Here is a 17,243-nt window from a genome sequence, read left to right as displayed (position 1 = left end):
GAGTTGTGGCTCGGGTTGGCGAGTGTTGTTGGTGTGAGTGTGCTAGTTGTGGTTAGTACAGATGGTTTATGTGCTTTGCATTTCCTTTTTGTTTTGAATCAATCCATCATCTTCTTCTCTTGAGCTTTGTGAAAGGAACCTTCACATCTAGATAGCTTGCTATCTTAATGTCTAGTGGGGATTTCACTTAGCTTTCTTAATCAACTCACACCATATTCAATAATCTTAAAAAGAAACAAGTTAATCCTTCATCATTTAGTATCTAGAGCCTAGGTGATCTTGAATATGGTGTTTTTCATGTGCTAACCTTGTCTTGTTGTAGCTATCTTTGTATATTTGAAATCCACTTCCATTACACACAAAAACAGTACTGGCAGAAAACGTGATGATTTTAAAACATTAAAATGTTCCATCTCAGCAGTCCAAAAATTACTTTTTTGTGTCAAAAGAAAGCTCTCTGAGTCTTGTTTCCAGAAAAAAAGGACCCAACGCATTTGGAGTTCTGTGGAGAAAGTTATGATCAAATTAGTGAGCAAAGGTCAGATCTGCAAAGAATACGTGACTCAGCGTTTTCATGTTTTGTGTGGCAGTTTGGCTACGGTTTTTGCACCTCTTTAGGCTCCTAAATGTGATTGGATAACATGTCTTTGGATTCTTAGTCTTTGAGCCTCAAATCCATGAGTTTAAATGCATGATAGCTACATGTTTGTGTCTTTGTGTATGTCATGTTGAGTCTTTAAATGTGCCTAACTTTTGCTTGAGTCATATGTCACATGTTAACTTGATGTTTTCTTGTTCTTGTTTTCCAAGTATTTGAATGTTGATTTCACTTTATGTCTTGCTTGATGTAAGCTCCATGAAATTGATTTTGGCCTAAAACTTGAGGAACTAAGTGTCCAAGCCTCATAAAACTCTTTCTCACCATTTTATGAAACTAGTTGTGAAAGAAGAAAATTTTGCACCAATTTTTGCCTAAAAACCGAAAGCAACCTTGCTCCTTGGTGAACTAAAAGTGTGTTTTTCACTAGGTGTTATGCTACTAGTTTTCATACTTGAGAACTGGGTGATATTGGCTAATTAGTTCCATGTTTTAACTTGGTTATGATCTTTCTTGGTGTATGCATGATTTAAGACTTGAAGATGCTTGTCAAGTGCTTTCCATAGAGTCTTTAAAATGTGTTTTTCTTGTTTTAGTCTTGTTAAAAGTTTTGTCTCAAACCTTTCTTCTTTAGAGTTTACCTTTCCTTGTTTTTGTGCTTTTCTTGCTTATCACTAGGTATTCTTTGTTTTGTCTTAGTAGTTTTCTTTTCTTGAAACTCTTGGGATTTTGTGGCCAAATCACTTGTATTGCATTTGAAAGGTTTTGAACAAGTTTTTAAAAGTGTTTGCTTCACTCCTTTGGTGGATTTTGAGTGCTAGCCTTGCCTTGTTACTTTGGGAGAGTGATCTAAACACTTGGGTTGCATTTTGGGTTGGAATTGGTCTTGGTTTTCATGTTGTCTAACCCCTAATTCATTTATTTTGTTTTGGCTTTGAGTGTTTTGTTGTAGGAATCATTGCAAGTTCATCAAATGCACCTACTCCAAACAAAAACAATGCATTGATGAGATTGCTTCGAGATTTGGAGTTGTCTAGGAAGGAGTCCTTTGAACAATTGAGAAAAGACAAGGAGCAAAGTAACCTAAGAATCCAAGAGCACATTCAAAGGCTTGAAGCTAAAGAGCAAGAAAGAGAAGCTAGGAAAAGAGGGCATTCTAGGTGCAACCCATCACAAGAGAAGCAAACTCCAAAGATTCCTAAGTTCTATGGTGGAAGTGATCCCAAAATCTTCCTTGATTGGGAAGCTAAAGTTGAGCAAATTTTCAATGAAAATCATGTAAAGGATCAAGCACAAGTTGATCTAGTAGTTTTAGGATTTTTAGAGTATGCCAATACTTGGTGGCATAAAGTTTGTAAGAATTATGACCAAGGGCCACCCGCGGCTTCTTGGATGGACATTAAAACTCTTATGCGCGCTAGATTTGTTCCTCCCTCCTCTAGGAAGGAACTTCTTTTGAAGCTCCAAAGGCTTCAACAAGGTTCTATGAGTGTGAGTGAGTACTTTAAAGAATTAGAGTCTCAAATGTGTAGGGTTGAAATAAAAGAAACTAACAAAGAGAAAATAAAAAGATTTGTGAGTGATCTTAGGAGAGACATACAAGACCAAGTAGAGTTGTATTAGTACTCCACTCTTGAAAATGTTTTCACACTTGCCCTTGGGATTGAAATTCAATTGAAAAGAAAAAGAAGGGCAAAGAAGAGTTACTCACCTATCCACTACTTTAGTCAATCATGGAAGGGAAAGGATAAAAACAAACATGATAAGTTCCCTTCTAACTCTCATCAAGAACCACCAAGTAAAAGTAAGTCACTAAGTGATCACATTCACCATTCCACTTCTCAAAGATCAAGTTCCATTAAATGTTTTAAATGTTTGGGTTATAATCACATTGCTTTAAATTGTCCAACCAAAAGGACCATGATCTTAAAGAAGAGTAATGATGTTGAAAGTGAACATTCATCTCTCCATTCTCTTTCAAAAGAATCTTCTTCCTCTAGTAAAACTAAAATTTTGAGAAAGACCCTATGTTATTAAGGTGCATGATAGGTCAAGATCAAAGTGAGATTGAGCCAACTCAAAGAGAAAACATTTTTCAATCTAGATGCAAAATTAACAAATGGGTTTTCTCTCTAATTATTGATGGAGGAAGTAGTACCAATGTAGCTAGCACAAGGTTGGTGGAAAAGATTAGCTTAGAGACCATTCCTCATGCTAAGCCCTACAAGCTTGCTTAGATAAGTAAATAGGGAGAAATAGATGCCAATAAAGAAGTCCTAATTAACTTCTCTATATGAAGCTACAAAGATGAGGTGTTATGTGACGTTTTTCCCATGGAAGTTACACATATCTTACTAGGTAGGCCATGGCAATTTGATAAACAAATTTACATGATGGTCATACCAACCAATACATTTTCTTCATAAATGGGAAAAAGACCACTTTACAACCTCTGTCACCTTAAGAAGTTAATAAGGATAGAAATATAATAAGAAAAGATAAAGAAGAAAAACAAAAGGGGCAAGCTTTCACCAAGGTGTTACTTGCCTACAAACAAAATCTTCCAAAGCAAGATGTGCATCAACCTTGCTTCTCTTCCCAAGCCAAAAAAGAAGGCCCAAAGCATAAGCAAGAGAGGAAGAGTAGTCTAGAAAATAAAGATGGCCTAACCAAAGCTAGGGTTAATACCCTTAGAAAGGATGGAACAAGAGCTCATAAAAGGGAGGCGCAAATCCTCCCCCAAATCAAGTCAAGCTTCGTCTACAAAGGCTTAAAGCATTTGTGGTCAAATTCTCTCCAAGGAGGGGAGGATGATGAAATATTGACCAACCAAGGATGGAGGCACATGCTTAAGAAGACTAAGCATGTTAAGAAAGCAAGTTCACTCATCCTTCATCCTTTTCATTTGTATTTGTTATTTTAGATTCCCAAAGTTGACTTAGTTGAATCAACTTTAGTTGACTTATTGACCTTTGACTTGGTTTGACTTGTTGACTATAGTTGACTTGACTTAAGCCAACATGCTAATCTATGTTTATTTGCTTTGTAGGTTAATTAGGAGTAAGAAAGCAATGCTAGGTGGCGCATGGTGATTGGGGAGCATAAATGATGTGGAGGAGATAGTAAAGCAAAGGCATAAAGCATAAAGTAAAAGGCATGAAGCAAGTGTACCTATGTACCTTTGGTCTCCTTTGTTTTTAGCACACTTTGGCCACTTTTTGGAGACATACGAGACACATTCTTTGTCTCCTTTTGTTCTATAACGAAATTAGCCTTGCACACACCATAGTTAGGTCTTTTGTCTCTCATTTTTGTAACCTTATTTGACCTAGTTTCTAGAAGCTAGGGTTAGGTTTTTGTAGAGACATCCTTAGGTATCTTTTATTTGCTTAGAGGCCCCTAAACTCTTCTATATAAGGAGTGCTCCTAGACATGTAAAAGGGTTGAACATTTTGAAGTAAAAACACTATTGTGTCTCCACCATTTGTGAGAGTTTCCTCCCTAGGGAGTGAATACTTTTAAGCCTTATCTTGAATAGCAAGTGGCAACACACATCCAATCATCTTCAAGGTTGCCATGGCTTCTAGCCTAGCCTTGTAGTGGCGTTCTTCTCACATTTTTACCATTTCTTTCCTTTTCATTTTATGTTTTCTTCTTCCTTTAATTGTTCTTGGTTTTCTATGGTTTATGTGTTTTCCATTTCCTTTTTATTTTGAATCAATCCATCATCTTCTTCTCTTGAGCTTTGTGAAAGGAACCTTCACATCTAGATAGCTTGCTATCTTAATGTCCAGTGGGGATTTTAGTTAGCTTTCCTAATCAAATCACACCATATTCAATAATCTTAAAAAGAAACAAGATAATCCTTCATCAGCAAGCTATCTAGATGTGAAGGTTACAAAAATGAGAGACAAAAGAGCCAACTATGGTGTGTGCAAGACTAATTTCGTTCTAGCACAAAAGGAGACAAAGAATGTGTCTCATATGTCTCCAAAAAGTGTCCAAAGTGTGCTAAAAACAAATGAGACCAAAGGTACATAGGTACACTTGTTTTATGCCTTTTACTTTATGCTTTATGCATTTGCTTTACTCTCTCATCCACATCATTTATGCTCCCCAATCACCATGCGCCACCTAGCATTGCTTTCTTACTCCTAATTAACGTACAAAGTAAATAAACATTGATTAGCATGTTGGCTTAAGTCAAGTCAACTATAGTCAACAAGTCAAACCTAGTCAAAGGTCAACAAGTCAACTAAAGTTAATTCAACTAAGTCAACTTAGGGAATCAAAAATAACAAATACAAATGAAAGGGATGAAGGATTAGTGAACTTCCTTTCTAAACATGCTTAGTCTTCTTAAGCATGTGCCTCCATCCTTGGTTGGGATTAATCCTTTATCATCCTCCCCTTCTTGGAGAGAATTTGACCACAAATTCTTTAAGCCTTTGTAAATGGAGCTTGACTTGATTTAGGGGAGGTTTTGCGCCTCCTTTTTATGAGCTCTTGTTCCATCCTTTCTAAGGGTACTACCCCTATCTTTGGTTAGGTCATCCCTCTTTTCTAGACCAATCTTCTTCTCATGCTTGCGCATTGGGTCTTCCTTTTGAGCCTTGCAAGAGAAGGAAGAATGGTGATGTCCATCTTGCTTTGGAAATCTTTTTTTGGAGGCAAGTAACACTTTGGAGGTAACTTGCTCTTTTTCTTTTTCATCTTTTCTCTTATCTTTCACTTTATTTTGGTCCTCATTTGCTTGACTGGGTGAGAGAGGTATGAGTGTGAAGTTCTTGCCTTGGAAGGAGAAAGCATGGGTGTTAGCATGGCCATCATAAAAAACTTTTCTATCAAATTGTCATGGCCTACCTAGCAAAATATGAGTTGCTTCCATAGCCACAACATCACATAACACCTCATCTTTAAAATTTCCAATTGAAAAGTTAATGAGGACTTGTTGAGTTACTTTAATGTCTTCTTTATTAAGCCATGATAGCTTGTAGGGCTTGGCAAGAGGGATAGTTTTCAAGCCAAGCTTGTCCACAACCCTTGTGCTAGCCACATTTACACAACTTCCATTATCTATGAGGAGGGGACATAGTTTGTCATTAATATGACACCTTGAATGAAAAAGGTTTTGTCTTTGAGAAGGGTCAAGTTCCTTGGAAACTTGTCTTAGTTGGTGCCTTATCATTAAAAATCCAACTTCAAGGGGTTTAATCCTTTCACTTGAAGAAGAAGTGTGGGAAGAAGTACTTTTGGGGGAAGGGGGAGAAGAATGTTCACTCTCTACTTCTTTTTTAAGGTTTAAGGCCATGGTTCTTTTGGTAGGACAATTTAAAGCTATGTGCCCATATCCCAAACACTTAAAACATTTTATAGAACTTGTCCTTATACCTTGAGAAGAATTAGGAGTTTCATTAGAAGGCTTAAATGAATTAGTCCAAGGAGGTGGATCTTGGGAACTCTTGGGTGCTGATTTATCATGTTTTCTTTCTTTATCTTTCCAAGTACTAGAATAGTAGTCATTGTATGAACCACTCCTCTTAGCCTCTTTTTTCTTTTGCAATTGAGTTTCAACTTTGGTGGCCAAATGTAAAACTTTGTCAAGAGAGGAGTACTCATATAACTCTACTAAATCTTGTATGTACCTCCTTAACCCACTCACAAATCTAGCTACCTTTTCCTCTTCACTTTCAAATTGGAGTCCTACTTTTAGAAGCATGGACTCCATCAACTTGTAATATTCATCCATACACATGGATCCTTGTTGAAGCCTTTGGAGCTTCAAAAGAGTCTCCCTCCTATAGTAGGAAGGAACAAATCTAGCGCGCATCAAATTTTTAAGGTCCCTCCAAGAAGTCGCGAGTGACTCTTGGTTAATATTGTCAATACATAATTGATGCCACCAAGTCATGGCATAATCCTCAAACTCTAAGACTACCAAATCTACTTGCTTTTGATCACTAACTACATGAATGGTAAAAATTTGGTCCACTTTTTGTTTCCACTCAATGTAGATGTTTGGGTCATTTTCTCCTTTGAACTTAGGAATCTTTGGAGTTTGCTTCTCTTGTGATGGGTTGTGCCTAGAATGCCCTCTTTTCCTAGCCTCTCTTGCTTGCTCCCTAACTTCAAGCCTTTGAATGTGCTCTTGGATTCTTAGGTCACTTTGCTCCTTATCCTTTCTCAATTGTTCAAAGGACTCATTCCTAGACAACTCCAAACCCCGAAGCAATCTCATTAATGTATTGTTTTTTGTTTGGAGTAGGTGCATTTGATGAACTTGCCATGATTCCTACAAAAAAACACTCAAAGCCAAAACAAAATAAATGAATTAGGGGTTAGACAACATGAAAACCAAGACCAATTCCAACCCAAAATGTAACCCAAGTGTTTATTCACTCTCCCAAAGTAACAAGGCAAGGCTACACTCAAAGCTCCTCCAAGGAGTGAAGAAAACACTTTGTTCAAAAACTCCTTTTCTTGCATACAAGTGGCTCGGTTCAAACACTCAAGAATTTCAAGAAGACAAACATACTATGACAAACCCAAGAGTACCTAAAGACAAGCAAGAAAAGCACAAAAACAAGAAATGCTAAACTCTAAAGAAGAAAAGTTGCAAACTTTTAACAAGACTAAAACAAGAAAAACACATTATAAGAATGACATGGAAAATACTTGAACATGCATTCCTTAGTCCTAAATCATTCATACACCAAGAAAGATCATAACCAAGTTAAAGCATGGAACTAATTAGCCAATATCACCCAATTCTCAAGTATGAAAAACTAGTAGCATAACACCTAGTGAAAAACACACTTTTAGTTCACCAAGGAGCAAGGTTGCTCTCGGTTTTTAGGCAAAAATTGGTGCAAAATTTTCTTCTTTCCACAACTAGTTTCATACAATGTTGGGAAAGAGTTTTAGGAGGCTTGGACACTTAGTTCCTCAAGTTTTAGGCCAAAATCAATTTCATAGAGCATACATCAAGCAAGACATAAAGTGAATGCAAGATTCAAATACTTGGAAAAACAAGAACAAGAAAACTTCAAGTTAACATATGACATCTGACTCAAGCAAAAGTTAGGCACATTTAAAGACTCAACATGACATACACAAAGACACAAACATGTAGTTATCAGGCATTTAAACTCATGGATTTGAGGCTCAAAGAGTAAGCATCCAAAGACACATTATCCAAACACATTTAGGAGCTTAAAGAGGTGCAAAAACTGTAGCCAAACTGCCACAACAAAACCTGAAAATGTTGATCACGTATTCTTGGCAAATCTGACCTTTGCTTACTAATTTGATCATAACTTTCTCCATAGAACTCCAAATGCGTTGGTTTTTTCTAGAAACTAGACTACCAAATTTTTTGACACCAAAAACGTAATTTATGAACCGCTGATCTGGTGGAGTTTAATGTTTTAAAATCGTCACGTTTTTCTACCAGCACTATTTTTGTGTGTAATAGAAGTGGATTTGAACCATACAAAGATAGCTACAACAAGAGAAGGTTAGCACATGAAAAATACCATATTCAAGATAACCTAGGCTCTAGATACCAAATGATGAAGGATTATCTTGTTTCTTTTTAAGACTATTGAATATGGTGTGAGTTGATTAAGAAAGCTAACTGAAATCCCCACTAAACATTAAGATAGCAAGCTATCTAGATGTGAAGGTTCCTTTCACAAAGCTCAAGAGAAGAAGATGATGGATTGATTCAAAACAAAAAGGAAATGGAAAGCACATAAACCATGGAAAACCAAGAATAATTAAAGGAAGAAGAAAATAAAATGGAAAGGAAAGAAATGGTCAAAATGTGAGAAGCACGCCATTACAAGGCTAGGCTAGAAGCCATGGCAACCTTGAAGAGGAGTGGATGTGTGTCGCCACTTGTTATGCAAGATAAGGCTTAAAAGTATTCACTCCCTAGGGAGGAAACTCTCATAAATGGTTGAGACACAAGAGTGTTTTTACTTCAAAATGTTCAACCCTTTTACATGTCTAGGAGCACCCCTTATATAGAAGATTTTAGGGGTCTCTAAGCAATTAAAAGTTACCTAAGGATGTCTCTACAAAAATCTAACCCTAGCTTCTAGAAACTAGGTCAAATAAAGTTACAAAAACGAGAGACAAAAGAGCCAATTATGGTGTGTGCAAGGCTAATTTCGTTCTAGCACAAAAGGAGACAAAGAATGTGTCACATATGTCTCCAAAAAGTGGCCAAAGTGTGCTAAAAACAAAGGAGACCAAAGGTACATAGGTACACTTGTTTTATGCCTTTTACTTTATGCTTTATGCCTTTGCTTTACTCTCTCATCCACATCATTTATGCTCCCCAATCAGCATGCTCCACCTAACATTGCTTTCTTACTCCTAATTAACCTACAAAGCAAATAAACATAGATTAGCATGTTGGCTTAAGTTAAGTCAACTATAGTCAACAAGTCAAACCTAGTCAAAGGTCAACAAGTCAACTTAGGGAATCAAAAATAACAAACATAAATGAAAGGGATGAAGGATTAGTGAACTTCCTTTCTAAACATGCTTAGTCTTCTTAAGCATGTGCATCAATCCTTGGTTGGGATCAATCCTTCATCAACGCGGCACCATTAACACCATCTCTGGTGGCTTCGCTAGTGGGGGATCCACCTCATCAGCCAGAAAGAGACATCTCCGCCATCTACAATCCATCAACCATATCACCCACTCCCATGATGAAGGATTGTCTTGTTCCCTTTTAGAGTTATGAATATGGTGAAGTTGTTTAAGAAAGCTTTTTGAAAATTCCCACTGGACATTAAGATAGCATGCTATCTAGATGTGAAGGTTCATTTCTCAAGCTCATGAAAGGAAGAAGAGAGTTGGATTCAAGCTTAAACACACACGGCAATAACAACACTAAAGAGCAAAATGAAAGAAGAAACAATAAAAATGGAAAGCATAGAAGATGAAGAATGGAAGAAGCACGCCACTCATAGGGGGGGATCTAAGCCAACCAAGCCCTAGAGATGAGTGATGGTGCCGCCACTTGCAAGCAAGATAAGGCAAAGGTGAGTTCACTTCTAGGAAGGAGAGCTCACGAAAATTTAAAGGTTGAAACACAATAGTTTAGAAACAAAATGATCAACCCTTTTACAAGACAAGGAGCACCCTTTAAATAGGAGTTCATAGGGGTCCTTTAGCAAATACAAAAACATGAAAAAGGATTAACTAGCAAACCCTAAACCTAATGTGAGAGTGAGTCTTGGCCAAGTGAAGGAAGATGATTGGTGGAGGCATTCCCATGAGGATTCTAGGCCAAAAGAGGAAGGAGACCAAGTGACCTTCTAAGGCATAAACCACAAAGGCAAAAGGAGACAAGGTACATGTCTACTTTTGCTTTTGCTTTATACTTTTTGCTTTCCTCTCTCTTCCACTTCATCCAAGTGCTCCAATCACCAAGTGCCACCTAGCCATGCTCTACTTTCTCTTAATTACCTACAAAACAAGACAAACAAGGATTAGCATGTTGGTTTAAGTTAATCTAATCTTGGTCAAAGGTCAACTTTGGATCAAAGTCAACAAGTCAACCAAAATAAATCAACTAGAAACCAACTTAGGGAATTCAAACTAAAGTAATGCAAAACAAAGATAAAGGTGATGGAATAGAAGACTCCCCTCTAGACATGCTTCTAGTGATCCTTCTTGAGGGAGCTTCTAAGGAGGTGGTCATGCCTTCATCATCCCACCACAGACGTCGCATGCCCCCCATAACCTTCACAGTAGATGATTTCCATGGCCTCGATCACCAGTAGGATGACCCCATGGTCATCACGGTGGAGTTGGAAAATTATGTCGTCAAGAAGGTCCTCATCGACTAAAGTAGCTCAGTTGACATCCTCTATTGAGCAACATACCAGAAACTACAGCTCCACATTACCGCTATGGTTCCATATGATGAACCCATATATGGTTTCTCAGGAGAAAAAGTCTCCATCCGCAGCTACATCGTCCTCCACACCGTCTTTCGTGATGATGCTCAAACCAAGACAATCCCAATCCGCTTTTGATGAGTTCAAATTTTTGCCCTCATTTAATATTTAAATTTGGGGATTTAATTGAATTTGCTGTGCTTAAAGATTGATTTAATTAGGATTTGTGATTATTGGATTTATTGAGGAAGTTTGGTAAAAGTGGCGTAAAAATTGATTTTAGTTGCATAAAATATTATTGGATATTCTAACGTTTGTTAATGCAGCTGGAATTTATTTTTGGTCAATTAATAGTGTGATTTTAAGTTACAAAATAAGTCCAAAATCAAGAAATTCTGAAAAAGAATAAATCAGGAGCTAAATGCACCCCCAGATTTTATTTGCACACTCCTCCCTCAAGTGGACCACAAAAACCTGTTCTGCACCCCTAGTTTTCACTAAGTTGCACCCCTCCTACCACTTAAACTCCACTCAACCAGATCATGCCATGTGGCAATCCCCACCTCTTAAAATTAGCCAACCAGAACAAGCCACGTGTCATAATCCTACCCTCACCAAATTAACCAATCAGATCTTGCCACGTCATCATCTCCTCCATCTCACTCATGAAACCCTAACCCTAATTTTCTTCTCTCCTTCCACCACCATGGCAGCCGCCGCCGCACCTCCTCACCTCGCCGGCCACCACTGCATCACCATCACACCATTGCCGGCGACGCACCAGCAGCGACAACACCACCGCAACAGCACCGCGCCATTTCCGTCATCACCGCAGACCTCCACAACTCCGTGAAGCTTGTTCTCGCACAACCATGGCAGCAGCTTCACGCCACCACTGCAGAACCACCACACCTCCATCTTCTCGCCTCCGCATCTGCAGCAACAACGCGAACACTCCACCATCCTTCGCGCACCACCAACAGCGAGGAACAGATCGGAACCGCGAACTCTTCGCCGGAATCTGCACCACACCAGCAGCGAACACCGTCCACCACTGCAGCAGCGCACCACTTCACCTCGCAAACGCATCTGCTCCAACCAGTTTCGCTCACGCCCTTGCCTTCGCCGGAGAAGAAGACCTTGCCGGAAAACGCGAAACAGCAGCCGTCACGCACGGGAGGAAGGAGGAGCAAACCCTAATTCTGGAGAGAAAGGCTCTGCGCCACGTGTCAGCCTCTAATTGCACAGTCAAATTTGTCAAATTTGGTCAACTGGTCAACTCTAGTCAAACTCTGGTCAAATTCTGGTCAATTTTGTAAAAATGCTTAAATAAGAGGGGCAGAATTGGAAATTGGACAGAAATTGAGTTGCTAATTAATTAAATAAAAATGAAAGAATTTAGCAACTGACAGATAAAGCCCAAAGTCCAGTGGAAGCCTATATAAAGAGACTTAAGGGAGTAGAAGCGGGACAACTTATTTTTTACAACTTACAGCTTAGACACTTAGAACTCTCTGGTTTTGGCAGATACCGTCTCCACCACATCTCTCATTCTTCTTTTATTTTCTTTCTTTCATATCATCATGTATTCCATCAAAGCCATGGAGGGCTAAGCTTTAAGGGTTGATTCCACTGTAATTTCTTAAATGGATTCTGAGGTTAGATGAATTTATGTGTTTGTTATTTTGATTATTGTTGTGGTTTTTGTTTATCTATGTCCTTTGCTTCTTAATCGAATAGAAAATAATGATTTTAAATCTACATACATGCTAATCATATGAGTTAAAAGGTTTTTAAATTAAATTGAGACTTTACTTTGATTTTGTTTAGAAACTTTCATTTGATTAAATAAGTTTTTGCCAATAATTGAGACTTTAATTTGATTAATGGTAATTACTTTAACTAAAATTAGTCAAGACTTTACTTTGATTAATTAAGTTTTCTATTTGGTAAAGAAACAAAGGAATAGACATGATTAGGCATAGTAAAATTAATTGAGACTGTACTTTGATTGAATTTACTATGGATAATCTAACAATTCTCACTTTTAATTGAGACTGTACTTTGATTAAAAGTGAGGATGCCAACAAATGAATTGAGTCTTTACATTGATTGATTTGTAAATCAACAACAATAATTAATTTAACAATAATCTCTAGATAACCAATGAAGAATCTTATTTAGAAAAAGCAGTGGAATTGACCTATTTACTATTACTGTGTTTACAATCTTCCGTGTCATTTTCTTTGCATATCAAAACCCCCTATTTTTATAATTGCTAGTTTTTATTGCATTTTTAAGAATCAAATATTTGAGATCAATTCCGTATTCGTTGTGATACGACTCAGGGTTATCTTAACCCTAACTATTTTGTTCACTACTAACTGGCAATACTGAAGTTGCTAGCGATATCAGCTTCCTTGTCTTCGACGCGCCTACATCATATAATGTCCTTCTCGGCCGGCCATCCCTTAACACTCTCGGTGCAGTGGTATCCACACCTCATCTGGCCATGAAATTTCCATCCCCATCCGGCGATATCCTTACCATCCACAACGACCAACGGCTTGCACGCGAATGCTACATGGCTAGCTTACGCCCACAACTTCCCATTCTTCAAACCAATCATATTGAGCGTCCACCTGGCTCTAACATAGCCCTATCTGGAGATGATTTGGATCCTAGAGTAGGCCAGGATGCCCGCCTCGAGCCGGTCGATGAAACTACACCACTGGAACTCCCTAATGGACGCACCATCAAACTGGGCATTGGCTTACAACCCGAGCAGCGCAAAATCCTTACGCCTACCCTCATCAGCAACACTGACCTCTTTGCCTGGTCCGCCACTGACTTGCCCGGCGTTGACCCTCAAGTCGCATCCCACAAACTCTCCATTTACAAGGATGCCAGGTATGTCTCCCAGAAGAAACGCAAGCTTGATGACGAACACCGACTAGCAGCCAAGACTAAAGCCGACAAGTTACTCAACGCAGGGTTCATCGAAGAAGCCCATTATACCACCTGGCTCTCCAACGTAGTATTGGTCAAGAAAGCTAACGGCAAATGGTGAATGTGCATCGATTACACGGATCTCAATAAGGCCTGTCCTAGGGATGCCTACCCCTTACCCAACATCGACCGGCTAGTTGACAATGCAGCCGGTAACAAAGTTCTCAATTTTCTAGATGCATACTCTGGTTACAACCAGATTCCTATGGTCGCATCCGACATGACCAAAACAGCCTTTATTACAAACGACGCCAACTACTTCTACAAAGTTATGTCATTCGGTCTCAAAAGCACAGGAGCAACGTATCAACGATTAATGGATAAGGTCTTCAGCCACATAATGGGCAAGTGTGTCGAGGTATACATTGACAATATGGTTGTCAAATCCCCAAGTCATGACCAGCACGCTCAAGACTTGTCCACCGTCTTCTTCGCATTACGACAATACAACCTCCGCCTCAACCCCGAAAAGTGCGTCTTCGGCGTCGACCGTGGTAAATTCCTCGGTTTCATGCTCACACAACGTGACATCGAGGCTAATCTCGAGAAATTCAATGCAATCATTGAGATGCGAAGCCCCAACAATGTCAAAGAAGTGCAACGCCTCATTGTCCAACTAACCGCCATCTCCCGCTTCCTCCCTAAAATTGTCCGAACAAACCCAACCTTCAAAAGAAAACCAAGAAGTTCTCTAGTTTGTTTTCAAAAAGTATGCCAAGTGACATGCCATTCATTTCATGCAACTACTATATGCAAAAAGGTCATGTTATTAAGAATTTTCATGCTAGAAAATATGATGTTCCTAAAAAGACTATGAAATGGATCCCAAAAGGATCTAGAAAGGCATAACCATGTTGGACCCAACCTATGAAAGGGTACCATGTAATGTATATTTATTTTGCAGGTTATCAAAAGTGAAAAGAAAGACTTGTGGTACCTCGACCAACTTAGTGACAAAGGTTTTAAAGTTGTGTTTGAACCAAATCATTGTCTTATCTATGATGCATGTAGTAGTATTGTATTGATAGGAAAAAGAGTCAACAATATATACTTGATTGATCTGCATCATGCATCATATAGTATACATTGATTTCTTATAAATGAAGGTGTTTTCTAGGCTATGCTACACAAAGTCATGCATATAGAGTCTATAATAAGAGATTGATGACTATTGAAGAATCTATGCATGTTGTACTTGATGAAACTAACCCAAAGTTGCAAGATCAAGTGCCAAAGAATGCAGATGAAGAAGATCTACTACAAAAATAGATTTTTGCTGCAGAAAAGCTCACTACTGCAGGAAATCAGTCGGCTAAATAGGAAAAACAATCGACTGAAAAAGCTGCTGACAACAACTTGTCCAAGGATTGGATCCAGCCTAGAGGTTTATCAAAGGACAACATCATAGGTGATATCAAACAGGGAGTATTTACTAGATGTAGGATTGTAGTTTGGTGAACATGTTGCTTTGAATGATAGTAATTGGATTGTGGCTATGTAAGATGAACTCAATCAATTCACAAGAAATTATGTGTGGTTTCTAGTGCCTAAAACTGATGATATGAATATAATTAGAACTAAATGGGTTTTTAGAAACAAAATGGATGAAGATGGTAATATTGTAAGAAACAAAGCTAGACTAGTTGCTAAAGGTTATAATCAAGAAAAAGGCATTGATTTTGATGAAACTTATGCACCTATAGCTAGGCTAGAAGCTGTGAGATTACTCTTAGCATATGCTTGTATGTGTAACTTTAAATTGCATCAAATGGATGTGAAAAGTGCATTCTTGAATGGTTTCCTAAATGAAGAAGTGTATGTATCACAACCTCCTAGATTTGAGGATCATCTCTATCCTAACCATGTTTTCAAATTGAAAAAGGCCTTATATGGTTTGAAACAAGCACCAAGACAATGGTATGAAAGTGATAACGTTGTCGTTGACGCGATCAAATTAATACTACTTATCTATAACAACTTCAGTCAACAAAATAGAAAGGGTAAAGTAACCCTAAGTCGTCTCCCAACTAACACTGAATTGATTTTTAACAAATTAGTTCTTATAAAACTATACAAATGAGTTAGTCAAATAAAATAAAAAATATAGGGGATTAAAATAAACAAAGATAGAAATAAAATTTAAAAGATAAAAAGAAATAAAAACAATAGTAAAGAAAATATATTGATTCCATTGCTTTTTCAAAATAGATTCATCATCGGTTATCTAAATCTTATTGCTCAATTAATTATTGTTATAGATTTACAAATTAATCAATGTAAAGTCTCAATTAATTTGTTGGCATTCTCACTTTTAACCATAGTATAGTCTCAATTAAAAGTGAGAACTTTTAGATTATCCACGGTAAATTCAACCAAAGTACAGTCTCAATCAAATTTACTATACCTAATCATGTCTATTCTTTTATCTCCTCACCAAATAAAAAGCTTAATTAATCAAAGTAAAGTCTTAATTAATTGTAGTTAGAGTAAATACCTTTAACCAAAGTAAAGTCTCAATTATTAGTAAAAACTCATTTAATCATATGAAAGTTTCTAAATAAAATCAAAGTAAAGTCTCAATTCAATTTAAAAACCCTTGGACTCATATGACCAACATGCATATAGATTTAAAATCATTACTTCTTACGTGATTTAAAGATAAAAGACATAGATGAATGAAAACCTCAACGATAATAAAAAGAACAAAGAAATTAATTGATCTAACCTAAGAATCCAATTAAGAAATTACAATGGAATCAACCCAAGAAGTTTAGAATGCAAAATAAAGAGAGAAGAAAAGAGAGAAGAAAAGAGAGAGAAAGAAATTAATTGATCTAACCTAAGAATCCAATTAAGAAATTACAATGGAATCAACCCAAGAAGTTTAGAATGCAAAATAAAGAGAGAAGAAAAGAAAGAAGAAAAGAGAGAGAAAGAAATTAAGTCCCCCTAAGGGTTCCTCAATTCCGACGTGTCGAACTTGTTCCTTTTGTTTCCCCCTTGGTCTCTTTATATAGGCTTCTACTGGACTTTGGACTTTATTTGTCGGTTGCTAAAATCTTTTATTTTTATTTAATTAATTAGCAACTTAATTTCTGTCCAATTTCCAATTATGCCCCTCTTGTTTGACCATTTTTTCAATTTTGACCAGAATTTGACCAGAGTTGACTACTCCATTGACCAGTTTGACTGTGCAATGAAAAGATGACATGTGGCAGCTCCTTCTCTCTCTAGAATTAGGGTTTCACTGTCACACTTTGGTTGCGGAGAGGAATGAGCTTTGACGGTTGCAACAATGGTGGACTCTGAACTGTACTATCGCTGCAATGTTGCTCGTGAAGGAGTGTGCTGTCGGCGAGTTGTAGGTTCCTGGTGGCAACATGAAGGATTCGCGATGGAAGCTGGCTCGAGTTTGGTGAAGATGCAGAAACGGTGCAGGCTGTTGTTGTGGAACAAGAACTCGCGGTGGTGATGGTGCGCATTTCTATTCTAGCTAGTAGGTGCAGATCTCTGAACGTGAAGACTGTTGCAGTTGTTGTTGTGATGGTGTTGCTCGTCGTCGTTGCTGTTGTGCGTTGCAGGTGCGGTTTCAACGTTGATGGTGCAGCTTCAGTGAAGGTTCATTCATGGTGGCCATTGGTGCTACACTGGTGGCTCGTCAAGCATGGTGTGATGGGTGCAGCGTGATTGGCGGTGGTGGAGAAGCATTGTTGATT

The sequence above is a fragment of the Vigna unguiculata genome, chromosome 11 (assembly GCF_037176805.1).
Source record: "Vigna unguiculata cultivar grain cowpea cultivar isolate G323 ecotype 2 chromosome 11, ASM3717680v1, whole genome shotgun sequence".
Taxonomy (NCBI): Eukaryota; Viridiplantae; Streptophyta; class Magnoliopsida; order Fabales; family Fabaceae; genus Vigna; species Vigna unguiculata.
Note: the sequence above shows the minus strand (reverse complement) of the source record.